Source organism: Parasteatoda tepidariorum, chromosome 7 (assembly GCF_982258835.1).
Source record: "Parasteatoda tepidariorum strain Cologne lab strain chromosome 7, Ptep-v5.0, whole genome shotgun sequence".
In the NCBI taxonomy this organism is placed as follows: domain Eukaryota; kingdom Metazoa; phylum Arthropoda; class Arachnida; order Araneae; family Theridiidae; genus Parasteatoda; species Parasteatoda tepidariorum.
This window is the reverse complement of record NC_141761.1, coordinates 45,006,167-45,032,492: the sequence shown is the minus strand read 5'-3', so window position 1 is coordinate 45,032,492 and position 26,326 is coordinate 45,006,167. Positions and strand designations below refer to the sequence as shown.

The window sequence follows — 26,326 nt, the reverse complement described above, 5'->3', positions numbered from 1 at the left end:
ATCTAGTAGATAAACTAGAAATCATTCTTTTATTTCTTAAGTATTATTGAAATTATTATGTATTATTGAAATAAAATAATTGCACTAAATTACATGAAATGTCGCTGTATGAAAACATTTTCTAAGAGAAATAAAAAGTCTAAATAAAGCTTTACACTAAATATTAAAGAAATTCGATAAATAAATGTTGATGTAATTCATATAATTGATATTTTATAATTTATTTAACTTCGACAAATAAAATTTGATGTAATATAGTTGATATTATAGAATTTATTAAACAAATCAAAGTAACGTACAGAATCGTTTGGCTGACTAAAGGGGTTTTATTTTCTGAATAATTAATATAATTTTTAAAATTAAGCAATTCTTTGTTTAAAAAATTAAAAAGACGGTGTCTGACTGTATTGGATGGGCTGCCAAAGAATCTCTATTCACAAGCGCAATCCCATTACTGCTCGGTGTGGGAGTTTTTGCCTGCTCCGTTTCCGACCTGGGCCTGTTCACCCCTCCTTAGACGACCTGGTAACTCCGAACTCCTCCGGATCCACCATATCGACATCGTGCTTAATGCGGACGCCTGAACAACATAGACGAGCAGAGGACAGAACTCCCATCCTCAAGCCATCCAACAGCCTCGACCTCCAAGCAGCTGGATAACAAGACCACGCCACTGGTCCCGGTCGATCAAGGAAAGATTCGTTGACTTTAAGAGCTGTAGTATGCCTTAATTTTTTCCCCTAATACTGCCATCTAGTAGATAAACTAGAAATCATTCTTTTATTTCTTAAGTATTATTGAAATTATTATGTATTATTGAAATAAAATAATTGCACTAAATTACATGAAATGTCGCTGTATGAAAACATTTTCTAAGAGAAATAAAAAATCTAAATAAAGCTTTACACTAAATATTAAAGAAATTCGATAAATAAATGTTGATGTAATTTATATAATTGATATTTTATAATTTATTTAACTTCGACAAATAAAATTTGATGTAATATAGTTGATATTATAGAATTTATTAAACAAATCAAAGTAACGTACAGCATCGTTTGGCTGACTAAAGGGGTTTTATTTTCTGAATAATTAATATAATTTTTAAAATTAAGCAATTCTTTATTTAAAGAATTAAAAAGACTTTGTCTGACTGTATTGGATGGGCTGCCAAAGAATCTCTATTCACAAGCGCAGTCCCATTACTGCTCGGTGTGGGAGTTTTTGCCTGCTCCGTTTCCGACCTGGGCCTGTTCACCCCTCCTTAGACGACCTGGTAACTCCGAACTCCTCCGGATGCACCATATCGACATCGTGCTTAATGCGGACGCCTGATCAACATAGACGAGCAGAGGACAGAACACCCATCCTCAAGCCATCCAACAGCCTCGACCTCCAAGCAACTGGATTACAAGACCACGCCACTGGTCCCGGTCAATCAAGGAAAGATTAGTTGACTTTAAGATCTGTAGTATGCCATAATTTTTTCCCCTAATACTGCCATCTAGTAGATAAACTAGAAATCATTCTTTTATTTCTTAAGTATTATTGAAATTATTTTGTATTATTGAAATAAAATAATTGCACTAAATTACATAAAATGTCGCTGTCTGAAAACATTTTCTATGAGTAATAAAAAATTTGAATAAAGCTTTACACTAAATTTTAAAGAAATTCGATAAATAAATGTTGATGTAATTTGTATAATTGATATTTTATAATTTATTTAACTTCGACAAATAAAATTTGATGCAATATAGTTGATATTATAGATTTTATTAAACAAATCAAAGTAACGTACAGCATCGTTTGGCTGACTAAAGGTGTTTTATTTTCTGAATAATTAATATAATTTTTAAAATTAAGCAATTCTTTGTTTAATAAATTAAAAAGACTGTGTCTGACTGTTTTGGATGAGCTGCCAAAGAATCTCTATTCACAAGCGCAATCCGATTACTGCTCGGTGTGGGAATTTTTGCCTGCTCCGTTTCCGACCTGGGCCTGTTCACCCCTCCTTAGACGACCTGGTAACTCCGAACTCCTCCGGATCCACCATATCGACATCGTGCTTAATGCGGACGCCTGATCAACATAGACGAGCAGAGGACAGAACTCCCATCCTCAAGCCATCCAACAGCCTCGACCTGCAAGCAACTGGATTACAAGACCACGCCACTGGTCCCGGTCAATCAAGGAAAGATTAGTTGACTTTAAGATCTGTAGTATGCCATAATTTTTTCCCCTAATACTGCCATCTAGTAGATAAACTAGAAATCATTCTTTTATTTCTTAAGTATTATTGAAATTATTTTGTATTATTGAAATAAAATAATTGCACTAAATTACATAAAATGTCGCTGTCTGAAAACATTTTCTAAGAGTAATAAAAAATTTGAATAAAGCTTTACACTAAATTTTAAAGAAATTCGATAAATAAATGTTGATGTAATTTGTATAATTGATATTTTATAATTTATTTAACTTCGACAAATAAAATTTGATGTAATATAGTTGATATTATAGATTTTATTAAACAAATCAAAGTAACGTACAGCATCGTTTGGCTGACTAAAGGGGTTTTATTTTCTGAATAATTAATATAATTTTTAAAATTAAGCAATTCTTTGTTTAATAAATTAAAAAGACTGTGTCTGACTGTTTTGGATGAGCTGCCAAAGAATCTCTATTCACAAGCGCAATCCGATTACTGCTCGGTGTGGGAGTTTTTGTCTGCTCCGTTTCCGACCTGGCCCTGTTCGCGACTTTACACATTGTCGACTCCCGAGCACTTCTTTGGCACCGTATTTTGAAATTCGCCAATCTTACATTCGCCAAGTCTGGTTTCAAATTTTCTCGCGAAAATCTTCGAATATTAATTCGCGCATGTTTCACTTGCGACATACGATTTAAAAAATGCATGAGTGAACATGAGGTGTGAATAAATTTAGCTGCTTTAAAAATTTGTGTATTATCATTCTCTTTTTATTCGGACTTCCAGAAACACATATTTATTTCTTACTTTTTTATTTCCTCTTTAGGATAAAGTTTTGTTGTGGATGTAGGATATATGAGTAGGGTATAGCTTTTTAATTATTTTTATAAAATTACTGCAAATTATTTATGGTGTCTTTACCAAGTATGTGGACACAATATTCAATAATGCAGCAGGGTTTTGTACCTTATTGTTTAGTTTTTAGAACCTTTAATTTAAGTAACTACACAATTTATGAGTTTTAAGCATTTTCTTTTTATATACGCGTAATGATGAGGAGATTGTTGCTGTCAGCTTTATACACGAATTTATTCCTTTTTACTTTTCTGACATTGATATCTATGATTAAATTTGATGTAATAATTCTCATTTGCAGTGCCAACAATATTTGCGTCCAAACAATTGTACTTAGATTTGACACTTTTTTGTAAATGTTATGTCCCAAACGATAAATTCCTTCATACGTATTAGCCAACTCCACAGCTTTGGTAGCCAAGACTGAAAAATTTGTAGCAGTTAAAGTATATTTATGAGGTGAACACAATTTTGATTAAAGAAAACTTTTTATGATTTGTAAAATAAAAATATAATGTAAACAGTAAGCATCAACTTTGACATTCTCATATCATAACTGTATAACAATATAAGGACAATCTGTTTATTTATTTCTGATTCATTAAAGACAAGATATTGAGTCAAATAAGAGAATCTTAACAATTTTTAAATTTAATAATTTTCTTTAAATAAAGAAAGTAGTTTTAAAGCAATTGGGTTGAAAGGCTGAGGACTTGCACTTTTCTCAAAAAAATTAATCGATGTTATGATAATAAAACAAAACTCCTGCGATCAGTTATCTCAGCAAAAGTAAGATTTTTATTATCAAATAAGAAACAATTATTACCATTCTGCAAGGAACAAATAAAATAAAATAAGTCATACAGTTTTCAGACACACAGGCTGCATGACAATCCAAGAATAAATATTTGAACTTTTGAAGCAAATTGCATACAATAAAAGCTATTGTGTAAAAAAAATTAAAAAACAAGTTGTTGCAAATGAGACTATTATATGATTCCAGCAACTGAGAAATTCTTTTGGAATTTTAAAGACTAATGAAGACTATTAAATAATAACAGAAAAGTTTTCTGTGTCTCTTTTGTCTCATTTTTGAAGCAGAATATAAATTAAAATACACATCTCACTTTTTCTGATCCTGCTTTTCTCTGAATCGTTCTTATTAAAATAGATGAATCGTGTTAAATTACGTTACCTTAAGTTAGTAAATGTGTTTTCGCACTTAGGAGGAAAAAAAGGCCGAATTTTATATTCATTATAAATGTAATAATTTTCATAGTATTTTTTCCATATCTTATTTAGAAGCCCAAAAATTGAATAAAAAAATTATAAAATATATAGACCAATTGTTGAGTTATAGAATCTAATAAGCTGAAGTTGTTATAAAATTATGAATAAAAAGTTACAAGATGGATATGTTATGAAATTAATGAAGCATAGAATGAAAGGGTAAATATATATAGCAAAATATGTGATAAAATTAATTAGGAAACAATTAAAACGAAGATGAGTAATTTCAGATATATACAAATAATAGTGATAGAAGCAAGAAAAATGGAAAATATCGGAATTTTCCCTGACGAATTTAAGAAACATTAAAAAAAGTTAAGCAGCCACAACTTTAAGTTTCAATACATATGATTTGATGTTATAAAAAATAAATTAACTATACGAAAATAGTAGTGAATATGTCATAGATTTGTTTCTTTATGTCATGGCTTCACTAAAAATATTTTTTCTCCTTGTTTTCCTAATAGCACGCATTTTACAGAAAATATTTGAACAAATTTAATGAAAATATTTTCAAATTTTTTTAAAGACTCTCTTATGAAGAAAATACTGTCAATCAAAAGTTGTTCAGTATAAAATATATGCAATTTTTTTAAGATATTGTAAGCATTTTGAAGAATACATATTTTTTCCAAAATAGAAATAATTGATAAAACCTGGTAAAAATGAAGGAAATGAAAATAATTATTTTTCAAACTGAGTAAAATTTTTTTTAATACTTTTATCTTTAAAAATTTGTACACTTAATAATGTGATGATTTATATAGGGAATTATTTTTTTAAACTTTGTTTATTAATTAAGATATTCAAAAGAAATTGATTATTCTGAATAATTGACTATTTTATTACTCCAGATTTTTATTTAATTTACAAGAATAGTTTCTATTTGAAAATTTTTTTAATCGAAATATGTATGTAATTAACTGAAATAATTGTGTGTATGTAAATTTTTCTTCCTCTTTCTTTAAAGAAGGACGAAGTATTTTGTTCTCGTTATTTGAATTTTTCTAGTCTTAAACGAGGATAAAATTTTAACTTAATTGAACAAGCAACTTTTAAAAATATCCATGAGCGCGAAGATTCATTTATGACTTTTGCGAGTGCTGTATTGAGGCGAGCGTAGGGTTGCCTCTGAGTGAGGGCTACTAGATAAGGCGGTGAAACAGTTGATAAATAAAACCGCGGAGAGTGGAAGTGCCCGGGAGTCGACAATGTGTAAAGTCGCGCCCTGTTCACCCCTCCTTAGACGACCTGGTAACTCCGAACTCCTCCGGATCCACCATATCGACATCGTGCTTAATGCGGACGCCTGATCAACATAGACGAGCAGAGGACAGAACTCCCATCCTCAAGCCATCCAACAGCCTCGACCTCCAAGCAACTGGATTACAAGACCACGCCACTGGTCCCGGTCAATCAAGGAAAGATTTGTTGACTTTAAGATCTGTAGTATGCTATAATTTTTTCCCCTAATACTGCCATCTAGTAGATAAACTAGAAATCATTCTTTTATTTCTTAAGTATTATTGAAATTATTTTGTATTATTGAAATAAAATAATTGCACTAAATTACATAAAATGTCGCTGTCTGAAAACATTTTCTAAGAGTAATAAAAAATTTGAATAAAGCTTTACACTAAATTTTAAAGAAATTCGATAAATAAATGTTGATGTAATTTGTATAATTGATATTTTATAATTTATTTAACTTCGACAAATAAAATTTGATGTAATATAGTTGATATTATAGATTTTATTAAACAAATCAAAGTAACGTACAGCATCGTTTGGCTGACTAAAGGGGTTTTATTTTCTGAATAATTAATATAATTTTTAAAATTAAGCAATTCTTTGATTAATAAATTAAAAAGACTGTGTCTGACTGTTTTGGATGAGCTGCCAAAGAATCTCTATTCACAAGCGCAGTCCGATTACTACTCGGTGTGGGAGTTTTTGCCTGCTCCGTTTCCGACCTGGGCCTGTTCACCCCTCCTTAGACGACCTGGTAACTCCGAACTCCTCCGGATCCACCATATCGACATCGTGCTTAATACGGACGCCTGATCAACATAGACGAGCAGAGGACAGAGCTCCCATCCTCAAGCCATCCAACAGCCTCGACCTCCAAGCAGCTGGATTACAAGACCACGCCACTGGTCCCGGTCGATCAAGGAAAGATTCGTTGACTTTAAGAGCTGTAGTATGCCTTAATTTTTTCCCCTAATACTGCCATCTAGTAGATAAACTAGAAATCATTCTTTTATTTCTTAAGTATTATTGAAATTATTATGTATTATTGAAATAAAATAATTGCACTAAATTACATGAAATGTCGCTGTATGAAAACATTTTCTAAGAGAAATAAAAAATCTAAATAAAGCTTTACACTAAATATTAAAGAAATTCGATAAATAAATGTTGATGTAATTCATATAATTGATATTTTATAATTTATTTAACTTCGACAAATAAAATTTGATGTAATATAGATGATATTATAGAATTTATTAAACAAATCAAAGTAACGTACAGAATCGTTTGGCTGACTAAAGGGGTTTTATTTTCTGAATAATAAATATAATTTTTAAAATTAAGCAATTCTTTGTTTAAAAAATTAAAAAGACGGTGTCTGACTGTATTGGATGGGCTGCCAAAGAATCTCTATTCACAAGCGCAATCCCATTACTGCTCGGTGTGGGAGTTTTTGCCTGCTCCGTTTCCGACCTGGGCCTGTTCACCCCTCCTTAGACGACCTGGTAACTCCGAACTCCTCCGGATCCACCATATCGACATCGTGCTTAATGCGGACGCCTGAACAACATAGACGAGCAGAGGACAGAACTCCCATCCTCAAGCCATCCAACAGCCTCGACCTCCAAGCAGCTGGATAACAAGACCACGCCACTGGTCCCGGTCGATCAAGGAAAGATTCGTTGACTTTAAGAGCTGTAGTATGCCTTAATTTTTTCCCCTAATACTGCCATCTAGTAGATAAACTAGAAATCATTCTTTTATTTCTTAAGTATTATTGAAATTATTATGTATTATTGAAATAAAATAATTGCACTAAATTACATGAAATGTCGCTGTATGAAAACATTTTCTAAGAGAAATAAAAAATCTAAATAAAGCTTTACACTAAATATTAAAGAAATTCGATAAATAAATGTTGATGTAATTTATATAATTGATATTTTATAATTTATTTAACTTCGACAAATAAAATTTGATGTAATATAGTTGATATTATAGAATTTATTAAACAAATCAAAGTAACGTACAGAATCGTTTGGCTGACTAAAGGGGTTTTATTTTCTGAATAATTAATATAATTTTTAAAATTAAGCAATTCTTTGTTTAAAAAATTAAAAAGACGGTGTCTGACTGTATTGGATGGGCTGCCAAAGAATCTCTATTCACAAGCGCAATCCCATTACTGCTCGGTGTGGGAGTTTTTGCCTGCTCCGTTTCCGACCTGGGCCTGTTCACCCCTCCTTAGACGACCTGGTAACTCCGAACTCCTCCTGATCCACCATATCGACATCGTGCTTAATGCGGACGCCTGAACAACATAGACGAGCAGAGGACAGAACTCCCATCCTCAAGCCATCCAACAGCCTCGACCTCCAAGCAGCTGGATAACAAGACCACGCCACTGGTCCCGGTCGATCAAGGAAAGATTCGTTGACTTTAAGAGCTGTAGCATGCCTTAATTTTTCCCCCTAATACTGCCATCTAGTAGATAAACTAGAAATCATTCTTTTATTTCTTAAGTATTATTGAAATTATTATGTATTATTGAAATAAAATAATTGCACTAAATTACATGAAATGTCGCTGTATGAAAACATTTTCTAAGAGAAATAAAAAATCTAAATAAAGCTTTACACTAAATATTAAAGAAATTCGATAAATAAATGTTGATGTAATTCATATAATTGATATTTTATAATTTATTTAACTTCGACAAATAAAATTTGATGTAATATAGATGATATTATAGAATTTATTAAACAAATCAAAGTAACGTACAGAATCGTTTGGCTGACTAAAGGGGTTTTATTTTCTGAATAATAAATATAATTTTTAAAATTAAGCAATTCTTTGTTTAAAAAATTAAAAAGACGGTGTCTGACTGTATTGGATGGGCTGCCAAAGAATCTCTATTCACAAGCGCAATCCCATTACTGCTCGGTGTGGGAGTTTTTGCCTGCTCCGTTTCCGACCTGGGCCTGTTCACCCCTCCTTAGACGACCTGGTAACTCCGAACTCCTCCGGATCCACCATATCGACATCGTGCTTAATGCGGACGCCTGAACAACATAGACGAGCAGAGGACAGAACTCCCATCCTCAAGCCATCCAACAGCCTCGACCTCCAAGCAGCTGGATAACAAGACCACGCCACTGGTCCCGGTCGATCAAGGAAAGATTCGTTGACTTTAAGAGCTGTAGTATGCCTTAATTTTTTCCCCTAATACTGCCATCTAGTAGATAAACTAGAAATCATTCTTTTATTTCTTAAGTATTATTGAAATTATTATGTATTATTGAAATAAAATAATTGCACTAAATTACATGAAATGTCGCTGTATGAAAACATTTTCTAAGAGAAATAAAAAATCTAAATAAAGCTTTACACTAAATATTAAAGAAATTCGATAAATAAATGTTGATGTAATTTATATAATTGATATTTTATAATTTATTTAACTTCGACAAATAAAATTTGATGTAATATAGTTGATATTATAGAATTTATTAAACAAATCAAAGTAACGTACAGAATCGTTTGGCTGACTAAAGGGGTTTTATTTTCTGAATAATTAATATAATTTTTAAAATTAAGCAATTCTTTGTTTAAAAAATTAAAAAGACGGTGTCTGACTGTATTGGATGGGCTGCCAAAGAATCTCTATTCACAAGCGCAATCCCATTACTGCTCGGTGTGGGAGTTTTTGCCTGCTCCGTTTCCGACCTGGGCCTGTTCACCCCTCCTTAGACGACCTGGTAACTCCGAACTCCTCCTGATCCACCATATCGACATCGTGCTTAATGCGGACGCCTGAACAACATAGACGAGCAGAGGACAGAACTCCCATCCTCAAGCCATCCAACAGCCTCGACCTCCAAGCAGCTGGATAACAAGACCACGCCACTGGTCCCGGTCGATCAAGGAAAGATTCGTTGACTTTAAGAGCTGTAGCATGCCTTAATTTTTCCCCCTAATACTGCCATCTAGTAGATAAACTAGAAATCATTCTTTTATTTCTTAAGTATTATTGAAATTATTATGTATTATTGAAATAAAATAATTGCACTAAATTACATGAAATGTCGCTGTATGAAAACATTTTCTAAGAGAAATAAAAAATCTAAATAAAGCTTTACACTAAATATTAAAGAAATTCGATAAATAAATGTTGATGTAATTTATATAATTGATATTTTATAATTTATTTAACTTCGACAAATAAAATTTGATGTAATATAGTTGATATTATAGAATTTATTAAACAAATCAAAGTAACGTACAGCATCGTTTGGCTGACTAAAGGGGTTTTATTTTCTGAATAATTAATATAATTTTTAAAATTAAGCAATTCTTTGTTTAAAGAATTAAAAAAACTTTGTCTGACTGTATTGGATGGGCTGCCAAACAATCTCTATTCACAAGCGCAGTCCCATTACTGCTCGGTGTGGGAGTTTTTGCCTGCTCCGTTTCCGACCTGGGCCTGTTCACCCCTCCTTAGTCGACCTGGTAACTCCGAACTCCTCCGGATCCACCATATCGACATCGTGCTTAATGCGGACGCCTGATCAACATAGACGAGCAGAGGACAGAACTCCCATCCTCAAGCCATCCAACAGCCTCGACCTCCAAGCAACTGGATTACAAGACCACGCCACTGGTCCCGGTCAATCAAGGAAAGATTAGTTGACTTTAAGATCTGTAGTATGCCATAATTTTTTCCCCTAATACTGCCATGTAGTAGATAAACTAGAAATCATTCTTTTATTTCTTAAGTATTATTGAAATTATTTTGTATTATTGAAATAAAATAATTGCACTAAATTACATAAAATGTCGCTGTCTGAAAACATTTTCTAAGAGTAATAAAAAATTTGAATAAAGCTTTACACTAAATTTTAAAGAAATTCGATAAATAAATGTTGATGTAATTTGTATAATTGATATTTTATAATTTATATAAGTTCGACAAATAAAATTTGATGTAATATAGTTGATATTATAGATTTTATTAAACAAATCAAAGTAACGTACAGCATCGTTTGGCTGACTAAAGGGGTTTTATTTTCTGAATAATTAATATAATTTTTAAAATTAAGCAATTCTTTGTTTAATAAATTAAAAAGACTGTGTCTGACTGTTTTGGATGAGCTGCCAAAGAATCTCTATTCACAAGCGCAATCCGATTACTGCTCGGTGTGGGAGTTTTTGCCTGCTCCGTTTCCGACCTGGGCCTGTTCACCCCTCCTTAGACGACCTGGTAACTCCGAACTCCTCCGGATCCACCATATCGACTTAGTGCTTAATACGGACGCCTGATCAACATAGACGAGCAGAGGACAGAGCTCCCATCCTCAAGCCATCCAACAGCCTCGACCTCCAAGCAACTGGATTACAAGACCACGCCACTGGTCCCGGTCAATCAAGGAAAGATTAGTTGACTTTAAGATTTGTAGTATGCCATAATTTTTTCCCCTAATACTGCCATCTAGTAGATAAACTAGAAATCATTCTTTTATTTCTTAAGTATTATTGAAATTATTATGTATTATTGAAATAAAATAATTGCACTAAATTACATGAAATGTCGCTGTATGAAAACATTTTCTAAGAGAAATAAAAAATCTAAATAAAGCTTTACACTAAATATTAAAGAAATTCGATAAATAAATGTTGATGTAATTCATATAATTGATATTTTATAATTTATTTAACTTCGACAAATAAAATTTGATGTAATATAGTTGATATTATAGATTTTATTAAACAAATCAAAGTAACGTACAGCATCGTTTGGCTGACTAAAGGGGTTTTATTTTCTGAATAATTAATATAATTTTTAAAATTAAGCAATTCTTTGTTTAATAAATTAAAAAGACTGTGTCTGACTGTTTTGGATGAGCTGCCAAAGAATCTCTATTCACAAGCGCAATCCGATTACTGCTCGGTGTGGGAGTTTTTGCCTGCTCCGTTTCCGACCTGGGCCTGTTCACCCCTCCTTAGACGACCTGGTAACTCCGAACTCCTCCGGATCTACCATATCGACATCGTGCTTAATGCGGACGCCTGATCAACATAGACGAGCAGAGGACAGAACTCCCATCCTCAAGCCATCCAACAGCCTCGACCTCCAAGCAACTGGATTACAAGACCACGCCACTGGTCCCGGTCAATCAAGGAAAGATTAGTTGACTTTAAGATCTGTAGTATGCCATAATTTTTTCCCCTAATACTGCCATCTAGTAGATAAACTAGAAATCATTCTTTTATTTCTTAAGTATTATTGAAATTATTTTGTATTATTGAAATAAAATAATTGCACTAAATTACATAAAATGTCGCTGTCTGAAAACATTTTCTAAGAGTAATAAAAAATTTGAATAAAGCTTTACACTAAATTTTAAAGAAATTCGATAAATAAATGTTGATGTAATTTGTATAATTGATATTTTATAATTTATTTAACTTCGACAAATAAAATTTGATGTAATATAGATGATATTATAGAATTTATTAAACAAATCAAAGTAACGTACAGAATCGTTTGGCTGACTAAAGGGGTTTTATTTTCTGAATAATAAATATAATTTTTAAAATTAAGCAATTCTTTGTTTAAAAAATTAAAAAGACGGTGTCTGACTGTATTGGATGGGCTGCCAAAGAATCTCTATTCACAAGCGCAATCCCATTACTCCTCGGTGTGGGAGTTTTTGCCTGCTCCGTTTCCGACCTGGCCCTGTTCACCCCTCCTTAGACGACCTGGTAACTCCGAACTCCTCCGGATCCACCATATCGACATCGTGCTTAATGCGGACGCCTGAACAACATAGACGAGCAGAGGACAGAACTCCCATCCTCAAGCCATCCAACAGCCTCGACCTCCAAGCAGCTGGATAACAAGACCACGCCACTGGTCCCGGTCGATCAAGGAAAGATTCGTTGACTTTAAGAGCTGTAGCATGCCTTAATTTTTCCCCCTAATACTGCCATCTAGTAGATAAACTAGAAATCATTCTTTTATTTCTTAAGTATTATTGAAATTATTATGTATTATTGAAATAAAATAATTGCACTAAATTACATGAAATGTCGCTGTATGAAAACATTTTCTAAGAGAAATAAAAAATCTAAATAAAGCTTTACACTAAATATTAAAGAAATTCGATAAATAAATGTTGATGTAATTTATATAATTGATATTTTATAATTTATTTAACTTCGACAAATAAAATTTGATGTAATATAGTTGATATTATAGAATTTATTAAACAAATCAAAGTAACGTACAGCATCGTTTGGCTGACTAAAGGGGTTTTATTTTCTGAATAATTAATATAATTTTTAAAATTAAGCAATTCTTTGTTTAAAGAATTAAAAAGACTTTGTCTGACTGTATTGGATGGGCTGCCAAACAATCTCTATTCACAAGCGCAGTCCCATTACTGCTCGGTGTGGGAGTTTTTGCCTGCTCCGTTTCCGACCTGGGCCTGTTCACCCCTCCTTAGTCGACCTGGTAACTCCGAACTCCTCCGGATCCACCATATCGACATCGTGCTTAATGCGGACGCCTGATCAACATAGACGAGCAGAGGACAGAACTCCCATCCTCAAGCCATCCAACAGCCTCGACCTCCAAGCAACTGGATTACAAGACCACGCCACTGGTCCCGGTCAATCAAGGAAAGATTAGTTGACTTTAAGATCTGTAGTATGCCATAATTTTTTCCCCTAATACTGCCATCTAGTAGATAAACTAGAAATCATTCTTTTATTTCTTAAGTATTATTGAAATTATTTTGTATTATTGAAATAAAAAAATTGCACTAAATTACATTAAATGTCGCTGTCTGAAAACATTTTCTAAGAGTAATAAAAAATTTGAATAAAGCTTTACAGTAAATTTTAAAGAAATTCGATAAATAAATGTTGATGTAATTTGTATAATTGATATTTTATAATTTATATAAGTTCGACAAATAAAATTTGATGTAATATAGTTGATATTATAGATTTTATTAAACAAATCAAAGTAACGTACAGCATCGTTTGGCTGACTAAAGGGGTTTTATTTTCTGAATAATTAATATAATTTTTAAAATTAAGCAATTCTTTGTTTAATAAATTAAAAAGACTGTGTCTGACTGTTTTGGATGAGCTGCCAAAGAATCTCTATTCACAAGCGCAATCCGATTACTGCTCGGTGTGGGAGTTTTTGCCTGCTCCGTTTCCGACCTGGGCCTGTTCACCCCTCCTTAGACGACCTGGTAACTCCGAACTCCTCCGGATCCACCATATCGACTTAGTGCTTAATACGGACGCCTGATCAACATAGACGAGCAGAGGACAGAGCTCCCATCCTCAAGCCATCCAACAGCCTCGACCTCCAAGCAACTGGATTACAAGACCACGCCACTGGTCCCGGTCAATCAAGGAAAGATTAGTTGACTTTAAGATTTGTAGTATGCCATAATTTTTTCCCCTAATACTGCCATCTAGTAGATAAACTAGAAATCATTCTTTTATTTCTTAAGTATTATTGAAATTATTATGTATTATTGAAATAAAATAATTGCACTAAATTACATGAAATGTCGCTGTATGAAAACATTTTCTAAGAGAAATAAAAAATCTAAATAAAGCTTTACACTAAATATTAAAGAAATTCGATAAATAAATGTTGATGTAATTCATATAATTGATATTTTATAATTTATTTAACTTCGACAAATAAAATTTGATGTAATATAGTTGATATTATAGATTTTATTAAACAAATCAAAGTAACGTACAGCATCGTTTGGCTGACTAAAGGGGTTTTATTTTCTGAATAATTAATATAATTTTTAAAATTAAGCAATTCTTTGATTAATAAATTAAAAAGACTGTGTCTGACTGTTTTGGATGAGCTGCCAAAGAATCTCTATTCACAAGCGCAGTCCGATTACTGCTCGGTGTGGGAGTTTTTGCCTGCTCCGTTTCCGACCTGGGCCTGTTCACCCCTCCTTAGACGACCTGGTAACTCCGAACTCCTCCGGATCCACCATATCGACATCGTGCTTAATACGGACGCCTGATCAACATAGACGAGCAGAGGACAGAGCTCCCATCCTCAAGCCATCCAACAGCCTCGACCTCCAAGCAGCTGGATTACAAGACCACGCCACTGGTCCCGGTCGATCAAGGAAAGATTCGTTGACTTTAAGAGCTGTAGTATGCCTTAATTTTTTCCCCTAATACTGCCATCTAGTAGATAAACTAGAAATCATTCTTTTATTTCTTAAGTATTATTGAAATTATTATGTATTATTGAAATAAAATAATTGCACTAAATTACATGAAATGTCGCTGTATGAAAACATTTTCTAAGAGAAATAAAAAATCTAAATAAAGCTTTACTCTAAATATTAAAGAAATTCGATAAATAAATGTTGATGTAATTCATATAATTGATATTTTATAATTTATTTAACTTCGACAAATAAAATTTGATGTAATATAGATGATATTATAGAATTTATTAAACAAATCAAAGTAACGTACAGAATCGTTTGGCTGACTAAAGGGGTTTTATTTTCTGAATAATAAATATAATTTTTAAAATTAAGCAATTCTTTGTTTAAAAAATTAAAAAGACGGTGTCTGACTGTATTGGATGGGCTGCCAAAGAATCTCTATTCACAAGCGCAATCCCATTACTGCTCGGTGTGGGAGTTTTTGCCTGCTCCGTTTCCGACCTGGGCCTGTTCACCCCTCCTTAGACGACCTGGTAACTCCGAACTCCTCCGGATCCACCATATCGACATCGTGCTTAATGCGGACGCCTGAACAACATAGACGAGCAGAGGACAGAACTCCCATCCTCAAGCCATCCAACAGCCTCGACCTCCAAGCAGCTGGATAACAAGACCACGCCACTGGTCCCGGTCGATCAAGGAAAGATTCGTTGACTTTAAGAGCTGTAGTATGCCTTAATTTTTTCCCCTAATACTGCCATCTAGTAGATAAACTAGAAATCATTCTTTTATTTCTTAAGTATTATTGAAATTATTATGTATTATTGAAATAAAATAATTGCACTAAATTACATGAAATGTCGCTGTATGAAAACATTTTCTAAGAGAAATAAAAAATCTAAATAAAGCTTTACACTAAATATTAAAGAAATTCGATAAATAAATGTTGATGTAATTTATATAATTGATATTTTATAATTTATTTAACTTCGACAAATAAAATTTGATGTAATATAGTTGATATTATAGAATTTATTAAGCAAATCAAAGTAACGTACAGCATCGTTTGGCTGACTAAAGGGGTTTTATTTTCTGAATAATTAATATAATTTTTAAAATTAAGCAATTCTTTGTTTAAAGAATTAAAAAGACTTTGTCTGACTGTATTGGATGGGCTGCCAAACAATCTCTATTCACAAGCGCAGTCCCATTACTGCTCGGTGTGGGAGTTTTTGCCTGCTCCGTTTCCGACCTGGGCCTGTTCACCCCTCCTTAGTCGACCTGGTAACTCCGAACTCCTCCGGATCCACCATATCGACATCGTGCTTAATGCGGACGCCTGATCAACATAGACGAGCAGAGGACAGAACTCCCATCCTCAAGCCATCCAACAGCCTCGACCTCCAAGCAACTGGATTACAAGACCACGCCACTGGTCCCGGTCAATCAAGGAAAGATTAGTTGACTTTAAGATCTGTAGTATGCCATAATTTTTTCCCCTAATACTGCCATCTAGTAGATAAACTAGAAATCATTCTTTTATTTCTTAAGTATTATTGAAATTATTTTGTATTATTGAAATAAAATAATTGCACTAAATTACATAAAATGTCGCTGTCTGAAAACATTTTCTAAGAGTAATAAAAAATTTGAATAAAGCTTTACACTAAATTTTAAAGAAATTCGATAAATAAATGTTGATGCAATTGGTATAATTGATATTTTATAATTTATTTAACTTCGACAAATAAAATTTGATGTAATATAGTTGATATTATAGATTTTATTAAACAAATCAAAGTAACGTACAGCATCGTTTGGCTGACTAAAGGGGTTTTATTTTCTGAATAATTAATATAATTTTTAAAATTAAGCAATTCTTTGTTTAATAAATTAAAAAGACTGTGTCTGACTGTTTTGGATGAGCTGCCAAAGAATCTCTATTCACAAGCGCAATCCGATTACTGCTCGGTGTGGGAGTTTTTGCCTGCTCCGTTTCCGACCTGGGCCTGTTCACCCCTCCTTAGACGACCTGGTAACTCCGAACTCCTCCGGATCCACCATATCGACATCGTGCTTAATGCGGACGCCTGATCAACATAGACGAGCAGAGGACAGAACTCCCATCCTCAAGCCATCCAACAGCCTCGACCTCCAAGCAACTGGATTACAAGACCACGCCACTGGTCCCGGTCAATCAAGGAAAGATTAGTTGACTTTAAGATCTGTAGTATGCCATAATTTTTTCCCCTAATACTGCCATCTAGTAGATAAACTAGAAATCATTCTTTTATTTCTTAAGTATTATTGAAATTATTTTGTATTATTGAAATAAAATAATTGCACTAAATTACATAAAATGTCGCTGTCTGAAAACATTTTCTAAGAGTAATAAAAAATTTGAATAAAGCTTTACACTAAATTTTAAAGAAATTCGATAAATAAATGTTGATGTAATTTGTATAATTGATATTTTATAATTTATTTAACTTCGAGAAATAAAATTTGATGTAATATAGTTGATATTATAGATTTTATTAAACAAATCAAAGTAACGTACAGCATCGTTTGGCTGACTAAAGGGGTTTTATTTTCTGAATAATTAATATAATTTTTAAAATTAAGCAATTCTTTGTTTAATAAATTAAAAAGACTGTGTCTGACTGTTTTGGATGAGTCGCCAAAGAATCTCTATCCACAAGCGCAATCCGATTACTGCTCGGTGTGGGAGTTTTTGCCTGCTCCGTTTCCGACCTGGGCCTGTTTACCCCTCCTTAGACGACCTGGTAACTCCGAACTCCTCCGGATCCACCATATCGACATCGTGCTTAATACGGACGCCTGATCAACATAGACGAGCAGAGGACAGAGCTCCCATCCTCAAGCCATCCAACAGCCTCGACCTCCAAGCAGCTGGATTACAAGACCACGCCACTGGTCCCGGTCGATCAAGGAAAGATTCGTTGACTTTAAGAGCTGTAGTATGCCTTAATTTTTTCCCCTAATACTGCCATCTAGTAGATAAACTAGAAATCATTCTTTTATTTCTTAAGTATTATTGAAATTATTATGTATTATTGAAATAAAATAATTGCACTAAATTACATGAAATGTCGCTGTATGAAAACATTTTCTAAGAGAAATAAAAAATCTAAATAAAGCTTTACACTAAATATTAAAGAAATTCGATAAATAAATGTTGATGTATTTTATATAATTGATATTTTATAATTTATTTAACTTCGACAAATAAAATTTGATGTAATATAGTTGATATTATAGAATTTATTAAACAAATCAAAGTAACGTACAGCATCGTTTGGCTGACTAAAGGGGTTTTATTTTCTGAATAATTAATATAATTTTTAAAATTAAGCAATTCTTTGTTTAAAGAATTAAAAAGACTTTGTCTGACTGCATTGGATGGGCTGCCAAAGAATCTCTATTCACAAGCGCAGTCCCATTACTGCTCGGTGTGGGAGTTTTTGCCTGCTCCGTTTCCGACCTGGGCATGTTCACCCCTCCTTAGACGACCTGGTAACTCCGAACTCCTCCGGATCCACCATATCGACATCGTGCTTAATGCGGACGCCTGATCAACATAGACTAGCAGAGGACAGAACTCCCATCCTCAAGCCATCCAACAGCCTCGACCTCCAAGCAACTGGATTACAAGACCACGCCACTGATCCCGGTCAATCAAGGAAAGATTAGTTGACTTTAAGATCTGTAGTATGCCATAATTTTTTCCCCTAATACTGCCATCTAGTAGATAAACTAGAAATCATTCTTTTATTTCTTAAGTATTATTGAAATTATTTTGTATTATTGAAATAAAATAATTGCACTAAATTACATAAAATGTCGCTGTCTGAAAACATTTTCTAAGAGTAATAAAAAATTTGAATAAAGCTTTACACTAAATTTTAAAGAAATTCGATAAATAAATGTTGATGTAATTTGTATAATTGATATTTTATAATTTATTTAACTTCGACAAATAAAATTTGATGTAATATAGTTGATATTATAGATTTTATTAAACAAATCAAAGTAACGTACAGCATCGTTTGGCTGACTAAAGGGGTTTTATTTTCTGAATAATTAATATAATTTTTAAAATTAAGCAATTCTTTGTTTAATAAATTAAAAAGACTGTGTCTGACTGTTTTGGATGAGCTGCCAAAGAATCTCTATTCACAAGCGCAATCCGATTACTGCTCGGTGTGGGAGTTTTTGCCTGCTCCGTTTCCGACCTGGGCCTGTTCACCCCTCCTTAGACGACCTGGTAACTCCGAACTCCTCCGGATCCACCATATCGACATCGTGCTTAATGCGGACGCCTGATCAACATAGACGAGCAGAGGACAGAACTCCCATCCTCAAGCCATCCAACAGCCTCGACCTCCAAGCAACTGGATTACAAGACCACGCCACTGGTCCCGGTCAATCAAGGAAAGATTAGTTGACTTTAAGATCTGTAGTATGCCATAATTTTTTCCCCTAATACTGCCATCTAGTAGATAAACTAGAAATCATTCTTTTATTTCTTAAGTATTATTGAAATTATTTTGTATTATTGAAATAAAATAATTGCACTAAATTACATAAAATGTCGCTGTCTGAAAACATTTTCTAAGAGTAATAAAAAATTTGAATAAAGCTTTACACTAAATTTTAAAGAAATTCGATAAATAAATGTTGATGTAATTTATATAATTGATATTTTATAATTTATTTAACTTCGACAAATAAAATTTGATGTAATATAGTTGATATTATAGAATTTATTAAACAAATCAAAGTAACGTACAGCATCGTTTGGCTGACTAAAGGGGTTTTATTTTCTGAATAATTAATATAATTTTTAAAATTAAGCAATTCTTTGTTTAAAGAATTAAAAAGACTTTGTCTGACTGTATTGGATGGGCTGCCAAAGAATCTCTATTCACAAGCGCAGTCCCATTACTGCTCGGTGTGGGAGTTTTTGCCTGCTCCGTTTCCGACCTGGGCCTGTTCACCCCTCCTTAGACGACCTGGTAACTCCGAACTCCTCCGGATCCACCATATCGACATCGTGCTTAATGCGGACGCCTGATCAACATAGACTAGCAGAGGACAGAACTCCCATCCTCAAGCCATCCAACAGCCTCGACCTCCAAGCAACTGGATTACAAGACCACGCCACTGGTCCCGGTCAATCAAGGAAAGATTAGTTGTTTTTAAGATCTGTAGTATGCCATAATTTTTTCCCCTAATACTGCCATCTAGTAGATAAACTAGAAATCATTCTTTTATTTCTTAAATATTATTGAAATTATTTTGTATTATTGAAATAAAATAATTGCACTAAATTACATAAAATGTCGCTGTCTGAAAACATTTTCTAAGAGTAATAAAAAATTTGAATAAAGCTTTACACTAAATTTTAAAGAAATTCGATAAATAAATGTTGATGTAATTTGTATAATTGATATTTTATAATTTATTTAACTTCGACAAATAAAATTTGATGTAATATAGTTGATATTATAGATTTTATTAAACAAATCAAAGTAACGTACAGCATCGTTTGGCTGACTAAAGGGGTTTTATTTTCTGAATAATTAATATAATTTTTAAAATTAAGCAATTCTTTGTTTAAAGAATTAAAAAGACTTTGTCTGACTGCATTGGATGGGCTGCCAAAGAATCTCTATTCACAAGCGCAGTCCCATTACTGCTCGGTGTGGGAGTTTTTGCCTGCTCCGTTTCCGACCTGGGCCTGTTCACCCCTCCTTAGACGACCTGGTAACTCCAAACTCCTCCGGATCCACCATATCGACATCGTGCTTAATGCGGACGCCTGATCAACATAGACGAGCAGAGGACAGAACTCCCATCCTCAAGCCATCCAACAGCCTCGACCTCCAAGCAACTGGATTACAAGACCACGCCACTGGTCCCGGTCAATCAAGGAAAGATTAGTTGACTTTAAGATCTGTAGTATGCCATAATTTTTTCCCCTAATGCTGCCATCTAGTAGATAAACTAGAAATCATTCTTTTATTTCTTAAGTATTATTGAAATTATTTTGTATTATTGAAATAAAATAATTGCACTAAATTACATAAAATGTCGCTGTCTGAAAACATTTTCTAAGAGTAATAAAAAATTTGAATAAAGCTTTACACTAAATTTTAAAGAAATTCGATAAATAAATGTTGATGTAATTTGTATAATTGATATTTTATAATTTATTTAACTTCGACAAATAAAATTTGATGTAATATAGTTGATATTATAGATTTTATTAAACAAATCAAAGTAACGTACAGCATCGTTTGGCTGACTAAAGGGGTTTTATTTTCTGAATAATTAATATAATTTTTAAAATTAAGCAATTCTTTGTTTAATAAATTAAAAAGACTGTGTCTGACTGTTTTGGATGAGCTGCCAAAGAATCTCTATTCACAAGCGCAATCCGATTACTGCTCGGTGTGGGAGTTTTTGCCTGCTCCGTTTCCGACCTGGGCCTGTTCACCCCTCCTTAGACGACCTGGTAACTCCGAACTCCTCCGGATCCACCATATCGACATCGTGCTTAATGCGGACGCCTGATCAACATAGACGAGCAGAGGACAGAACTCCCATCCTCAAGCCATCCAACAGCCTCGACCTCCAAGCAACTGGATTACAAGACCACGCCACTGGTCCCGGTCAATCAAGGAAAGATTAGTTGACTTTAAGATCTGTAGTATGCCATAATTTTTTCCCCTAATACTGCCATCTAGTAGATAAACTAGAAATCATTCTTTTATTTCTTAAGTATTATTGAAATTATTTTGTATTATTGAAATAAAATAATTGCACTAAATTACATAAAATGTCGCTGTCTGAAAACATTTTCTAAGAGTAATAAAAAATTTGAATAAAGCTTTACACTAAATTTTAAAGAAATTTGATAAATAAATGTTGATGTAATTTGTATAATTGATATTTTATAATTTATTTAACTTCGACAAATAAAATTTGATGTAATATAGTTGATATTATGGATTTTATTAAACAAATCAAAGTAACGTACAGCATCGTTTGGCTGACTAAAGGGGTTTTATTTTCTGAATAATTAATATAATTTTTAAAATTAAGCAATTCTTTGTTTAATAAATTAAAAAGACTGTGTCTGACTGTTTTGGATGAGCTGCCAAAGAATCTCTATTCACAAGCGCAGTCCCATTACTGCTCGGTGTGGGAGTTTTTGCCTGCTCCGTTTCCGACCTGGGCCTGTTCACCCCTCCTTAGACGACCTGGTAACTCCGAACTCCTCCGGATCCACCATATCGACATCGTGCTTAATGCGGACGCCTGAACAACATAGACGAGCAGAGGACAGAACTCCCATCCTCAAGCCATCCAACAGCCTCGACCTCCAAGCAGCTGGATAACAAGACCACGCCACTGGTCCCGGTCGATCAAGGAAAGATTCGTTGACTTTAAGAGCTGTAGTATGCCTTAATTTTTTCCCCTAATACTGCCATCTAGTAGATAAACTAGAAATCATTCTTTTATTTCTTAAGTATTATTGAAATTATTATGTATTATTGAAATAAAATAATTGTGCTAAATTACATGAAATGTCGCTGTATGAAAACATTTTCTAAGAGAAATAAAAAATCTAAATAAAGCTTTACACTAAATATTAAAGAAATTCGATAAATAAATGTTGATGTAATTTATATAATTGATATTTTATAATTTATTTAACTTCGACAAATAAAATTTGATGTAATATAGTTGATATTATAGAATTTATTAAGCAAATCAAAGTAACGTACAGCATCGTTTGGCTGACTAAAGGGGTTTTATTTTCTGAATAATTAATATAATTTTTAAAATTAAGCAATTCTTTGTTTAAAGAATTAAAAAGACTTTGTCTGACTGTATTGGATGGGCTGCCAAACAATCTCTATTCACAAGCGCAGTCCCATTACTGCTCGGTGTGGGAGTTTTTGCCTGCTCCGTTTCCGACCTGGGCCTGTTCACCCCTCCTTAGTCGACCTGGTAACTCCGAACTCCTCCGGATCCACCATATCGACATCGTGCTTAATGCGGACGCCTGATCAACATAGACGAGCAGAGGACAGAACTCCCATCCTCAAGCCATCCAACAGCCTCGACCTCCAAGCAACTGGATTACAAGACCACCCCACTGGTCCCGGTCAATCAAGGAAAGATTAGTTGACTTTAAGATCTGTAGTATGCCATAATTTTTTCCCCTAATACTGCCATCTAGTAGATAAACTAGAAATCATTCTTTTATTTCTTAAGTATTATTGAAATTATTTTGTATTATTGAAATAAAATAATTGCACTAAATTACATAAAATGTCGCTGTCTGAAAACATTTTCTAAGAGTAATAAAAAATTTGAATAAAGCTTTACACTAAATTTTAAAGAAATTCGATAAATAAATGTTGATGCAATTGGTATAATTGATATTTTATAATTTATTTAACTTCGACAAATAAAATTTGATGTAATATAGTTGATATTATAGATTTTATTAAACAAATCAAAGTAACGTACAGCATCGTTTGGCTGACTAAAGGGGTTTTATTTTCTGAATAATTAATATAATTTTTAAAATTAAGCAATTCTTTGTTTAATAAATTAAAAAGACTGTGTCTGACTGTTTTGGATGAGCTGCCAAAGAATCTCTATTCACAAGCGCAATCCGATTACTGCTCGGTGTGGGAGTTTTTGCCTGCTCCGTTTCCGACCTGGGCCTGTTCACCCCTCCTTAGACGACCTGGTAACTCCGAACTCCTCCGGATCCACCATATCGACATCGTGCTTAATGCGGACGCCTGATCAACATAGACGAGCAGAGGACAGAACTCCCATCCTCAAGCCATCCAACAGCCTCGACCTCCAAGCAACTGGATTACAAGACCACGCCACTGGTCCCGGTCAATCAAGGAAAGATTAGTTGACTTTAAGATCTGTAGTATGCCATAATTTTTTCCCCTAATACTGCCATCTAGTAGATAAACTAGAAATCATTCTTTTATTTCTTAAGTATTATTGAAATTATTTTGTATTATTGAAATAAAATAATTGCACTAAATTACATAAAATGTCGCTGTCTGAAAACATTTTCTAAGAGTAATAAAAAATTTGAATAAAGCTTTACACTAAATTTTAAAGAAATTCGATAAATAAATGTTGATGTAATTTGTATAATTGATATTTTATAATTTATTTAACTTCGAGAAATAAAATTTGATGTAATATAGTTGATATTATAGATTTTATTAAACAAATCAAAGTAACGTACAGCATCGTTTGGCTGACTAAAGGGGTTTTATTTTCTGAATAATTAATATAATTTTTAAAATTAAGCAATTCTTTGTTTAATAAATTAAAAAGACTGTGTCTGACTGTTTTGGATGAGTCGCCAAAGAATCTCTATCCACAAGCGCAATCCGATTACTGCTCGGTGTGGGAGTTTTTGCCTGCTCCGTTTCCGACCTGGGCCTGTTTACCCCTCCTTAGACGACCTGGTAACTCCGAACTCCTCCGGATCCACCATATCGACATCGTGCTTAATACGGACGCCTGATCAACATAGACGAGCAGAGGACAGAGCTCCCATCCTCAAGCCATCCAACAGCCTCGACCTCCAAGCAGCTGGATTACAAGACCACGCCACTGGTCCCGGTCGATCAAGGAAAGATTCGTTGACTTTAAGAGCTGTAGTATGCCTTAATTTTTTCCCCTAATACTGCCATCTAGTAGATAAACTAGAAATCATTCTTTTATTTCTTAAGTATTATTGAAATTATTATGTATTATTGAAATAAAATAATTGCACTAAATTACATGAAATGTCGCTGTATGAAAACATTTTCTAAGAGAAATAAAAAATCTAAATAAAGCTTTACACTAAATATTAAAGAAATTCGATAAATAAATGTTGATGTATTTTATATAATTGATATTTTATAATTTATTTAACTTCGACAAATAAAATTTGATGTAATATAGTTGATATTATAGAATTTATTAAACAAATCAAAGTAACGTACAGCATCGTTTGGCTGACTAAAGGGGTTTTATTTTCTGAATAATTAATATAATTTTTAAAATTAAGCAATTCTTTGTTTAAAGAATTAAAAAGACTTTGTCTGACTGCATTGGATGGGCTGCCAAAGAATCTCTATTCACAAGCGCAGTCCCATTACTGCTCGGTGTGGGAGTTTTTGCCTGCTCCGTTTCCGACCTGGGCATGTTCACCCCTCCTTAGACGACCTGGTAACTCCGAACTCCTCCGGATCCACCATATCGACATCGTGCTTAATGCGGACGCCTGATCAACATAGACTAGCAGAGGACAGAACTCCCATCCTCAAGCCATCCAACAGCCTCGACCTCCAAGCAACTGGATTACAAGACCACGCCACTGATCCCGGTCAATCAAGGAAAGATTAGTTGACTTTAAGATCTGTAGTATGCCATAATTTTTTCCCCTAATACTGCCATCTAGTAGATAAACTAGAAATCATTCTTTTATTTCTTAAGTATTATTGAAATTATTTTGTATTATTGAAATAAAATAATTGCACTAAATTACATAAAATGTCGCTGTCTGAAAACATTTTCTAAGAGTAATAAAAAATTTGAATAAAGCTTTACACTAAATTTTAAAGAAATTCGATAAATAAATGTTGATGTAATTTGTATAATTGATATTTTATAATTTATTTAACTTCGACAAATAAAATTTGATGTAATATAGTTGATATTATAGATTTTATTAAACAAATCAAAGTAACGTACAGCATCGTTTGGCTGACTAAAGGGGTTTTATTTTCTGAATAATTAATATAATTTTTAAAATTAAGCAATTCTTTGTTTAATAAATTAAAAAGACTGTGTCTGACTGTTTTGGATGAGCTGCCAAAGAATCTCTATTCACAAGCGCAATCCGATTACTGCTCGGTGTGGGAGTTTTTGCCTGCTCCGTTTCCGACCTGGGCCTGTTCACCCCTCCTTAGACGACCTGGTAACTCCGAACTCCTCCGGATCCACCATATCGACATCGTGCTTAATGCGGACGCCTGATCAACATAGACGAGCAGAGGACAGAACTCCCATCCTCAAGCCATCCAACAGCCTCGACCTCCAAGCAACTGGATTACAAGACCACGCCACTGGTCCCGGTCAATCAAGGAAAGATTAGTTGACTTTAAGATCTGTAGTATGCCATAATTTTTTCCCCTAATACTGCCATCTAGTAGATAAACTAGAAATCATTCTTTTATTTCTTAAGTATTATTGAAATTATTTTGTATTATTGAAATAAAATAATTGCACTAAATTACATAAAATGTCGCTGTCTGAAAACATTTTCTAAGAGTAATAAAAAATTTGAATAAAGCTTTACACTAAATTTTAAAGAAATTCGATAAATAAATGTTGATGTAATTTATATAATTGATAT

At 33.3% G+C, this 26,326-nt stretch overlaps 30 non-coding genes and 1 pseudogene across 30 annotated transcripts; all 31 read right to left on the bottom strand.

Annotated features, from left to right (window-relative positions):
* Window positions 1-386: 386 nt before the first annotated feature.
* On the bottom strand, window positions 387-684 carry LOC147807094 (signal recognition particle RNA). The gene has a single exon (XR_015435831.1).
* Window positions 685-1,137: 453 nt separating this feature from the next.
* On the bottom strand, window positions 1,138-1,435 carry LOC147807093 (signal recognition particle RNA). The gene has a single exon (XR_015435840.1).
* A 453-nt stretch (window positions 1,436-1,888) lies between these two features.
* LOC147807092 (signal recognition particle RNA) lies at window positions 1,889-2,186 on the bottom strand. The gene has a single exon (XR_015435797.1).
* A 3,267-nt stretch (window positions 2,187-5,453) lies between these two features.
* On the bottom strand, window positions 5,454-5,770 carry LOC147807091 (signal recognition particle RNA; annotated as a pseudogene).
* A 453-nt stretch (window positions 5,771-6,223) lies between these two features.
* On the bottom strand, window positions 6,224-6,521 carry LOC147807090 (signal recognition particle RNA). Its single transcript, XR_015435852.1, has one exon.
* Window positions 6,522-6,974: 453 nt separating this feature from the next.
* LOC147807089 (signal recognition particle RNA) lies at window positions 6,975-7,272 on the bottom strand. Its single transcript, XR_015435830.1, has one exon.
* Window positions 7,273-7,725: 453 nt separating this feature from the next.
* LOC147807088 (signal recognition particle RNA) lies at window positions 7,726-8,023 on the bottom strand. Its single transcript, XR_015435849.1, has one exon.
* A 453-nt stretch (window positions 8,024-8,476) lies between these two features.
* LOC147807087 (signal recognition particle RNA) lies at window positions 8,477-8,774 on the bottom strand. Its single transcript, XR_015435828.1, has one exon.
* Window positions 8,775-9,227: 453 nt separating this feature from the next.
* Window positions 9,228-9,525, bottom strand: LOC147807086 (signal recognition particle RNA). Its single transcript, XR_015435848.1, has one exon.
* Window positions 9,526-9,978: 453 nt separating this feature from the next.
* On the bottom strand, window positions 9,979-10,276 carry LOC147807085 (signal recognition particle RNA). Its single transcript, XR_015435816.1, has one exon.
* A 453-nt stretch (window positions 10,277-10,729) lies between these two features.
* On the bottom strand, window positions 10,730-11,027 carry LOC147807084 (signal recognition particle RNA). The gene has a single exon (XR_015435800.1).
* Window positions 11,028-11,480: 453 nt separating this feature from the next.
* On the bottom strand, window positions 11,481-11,778 carry LOC147807083 (signal recognition particle RNA). Its single transcript, XR_015435819.1, has one exon.
* Window positions 11,779-12,231: 453 nt separating this feature from the next.
* Window positions 12,232-12,529, bottom strand: LOC147807082 (signal recognition particle RNA). The gene has a single exon (XR_015435802.1).
* A 453-nt stretch (window positions 12,530-12,982) lies between these two features.
* LOC147807081 (signal recognition particle RNA) lies at window positions 12,983-13,280 on the bottom strand. The gene has a single exon (XR_015435809.1).
* A 453-nt stretch (window positions 13,281-13,733) lies between these two features.
* Window positions 13,734-14,031, bottom strand: LOC147807080 (signal recognition particle RNA). The gene has a single exon (XR_015435799.1).
* A 453-nt stretch (window positions 14,032-14,484) lies between these two features.
* On the bottom strand, window positions 14,485-14,782 carry LOC147807079 (signal recognition particle RNA). Its single transcript, XR_015435839.1, has one exon.
* Window positions 14,783-15,235: 453 nt separating this feature from the next.
* On the bottom strand, window positions 15,236-15,533 carry LOC147807078 (signal recognition particle RNA). Its single transcript, XR_015435827.1, has one exon.
* A 453-nt stretch (window positions 15,534-15,986) lies between these two features.
* Window positions 15,987-16,284, bottom strand: LOC147807077 (signal recognition particle RNA). Its single transcript, XR_015435808.1, has one exon.
* A 453-nt stretch (window positions 16,285-16,737) lies between these two features.
* LOC147807076 (signal recognition particle RNA) lies at window positions 16,738-17,035 on the bottom strand. Its single transcript, XR_015435826.1, has one exon.
* A 453-nt stretch (window positions 17,036-17,488) lies between these two features.
* LOC147807075 (signal recognition particle RNA) lies at window positions 17,489-17,786 on the bottom strand. Its single transcript, XR_015435804.1, has one exon.
* A 453-nt stretch (window positions 17,787-18,239) lies between these two features.
* Window positions 18,240-18,537, bottom strand: LOC147807074 (signal recognition particle RNA). Its single transcript, XR_015435796.1, has one exon.
* A 453-nt stretch (window positions 18,538-18,990) lies between these two features.
* Window positions 18,991-19,288, bottom strand: LOC147807073 (signal recognition particle RNA). Its single transcript, XR_015435825.1, has one exon.
* Window positions 19,289-19,741: 453 nt separating this feature from the next.
* Window positions 19,742-20,039, bottom strand: LOC147807072 (signal recognition particle RNA). Its single transcript, XR_015435837.1, has one exon.
* Window positions 20,040-20,492: 453 nt separating this feature from the next.
* Window positions 20,493-20,790, bottom strand: LOC147807071 (signal recognition particle RNA). Its single transcript, XR_015435844.1, has one exon.
* A 453-nt stretch (window positions 20,791-21,243) lies between these two features.
* On the bottom strand, window positions 21,244-21,541 carry LOC147807070 (signal recognition particle RNA). Its single transcript, XR_015435824.1, has one exon.
* A 453-nt stretch (window positions 21,542-21,994) lies between these two features.
* On the bottom strand, window positions 21,995-22,292 carry LOC147807069 (signal recognition particle RNA). Its single transcript, XR_015435847.1, has one exon.
* A 453-nt stretch (window positions 22,293-22,745) lies between these two features.
* LOC147807068 (signal recognition particle RNA) lies at window positions 22,746-23,043 on the bottom strand. Its single transcript, XR_015435838.1, has one exon.
* Window positions 23,044-23,496: 453 nt separating this feature from the next.
* LOC147807067 (signal recognition particle RNA) lies at window positions 23,497-23,794 on the bottom strand. The gene has a single exon (XR_015435823.1).
* Window positions 23,795-24,247: 453 nt separating this feature from the next.
* LOC147807066 (signal recognition particle RNA) lies at window positions 24,248-24,545 on the bottom strand. Its single transcript, XR_015435803.1, has one exon.
* Window positions 24,546-24,998: 453 nt separating this feature from the next.
* On the bottom strand, window positions 24,999-25,296 carry LOC147807065 (signal recognition particle RNA). The gene has a single exon (XR_015435795.1).
* A 453-nt stretch (window positions 25,297-25,749) lies between these two features.
* Window positions 25,750-26,047, bottom strand: LOC147807064 (signal recognition particle RNA). The gene has a single exon (XR_015435822.1).
* Window positions 26,048-26,326: the final 279 nt, after the last annotated feature.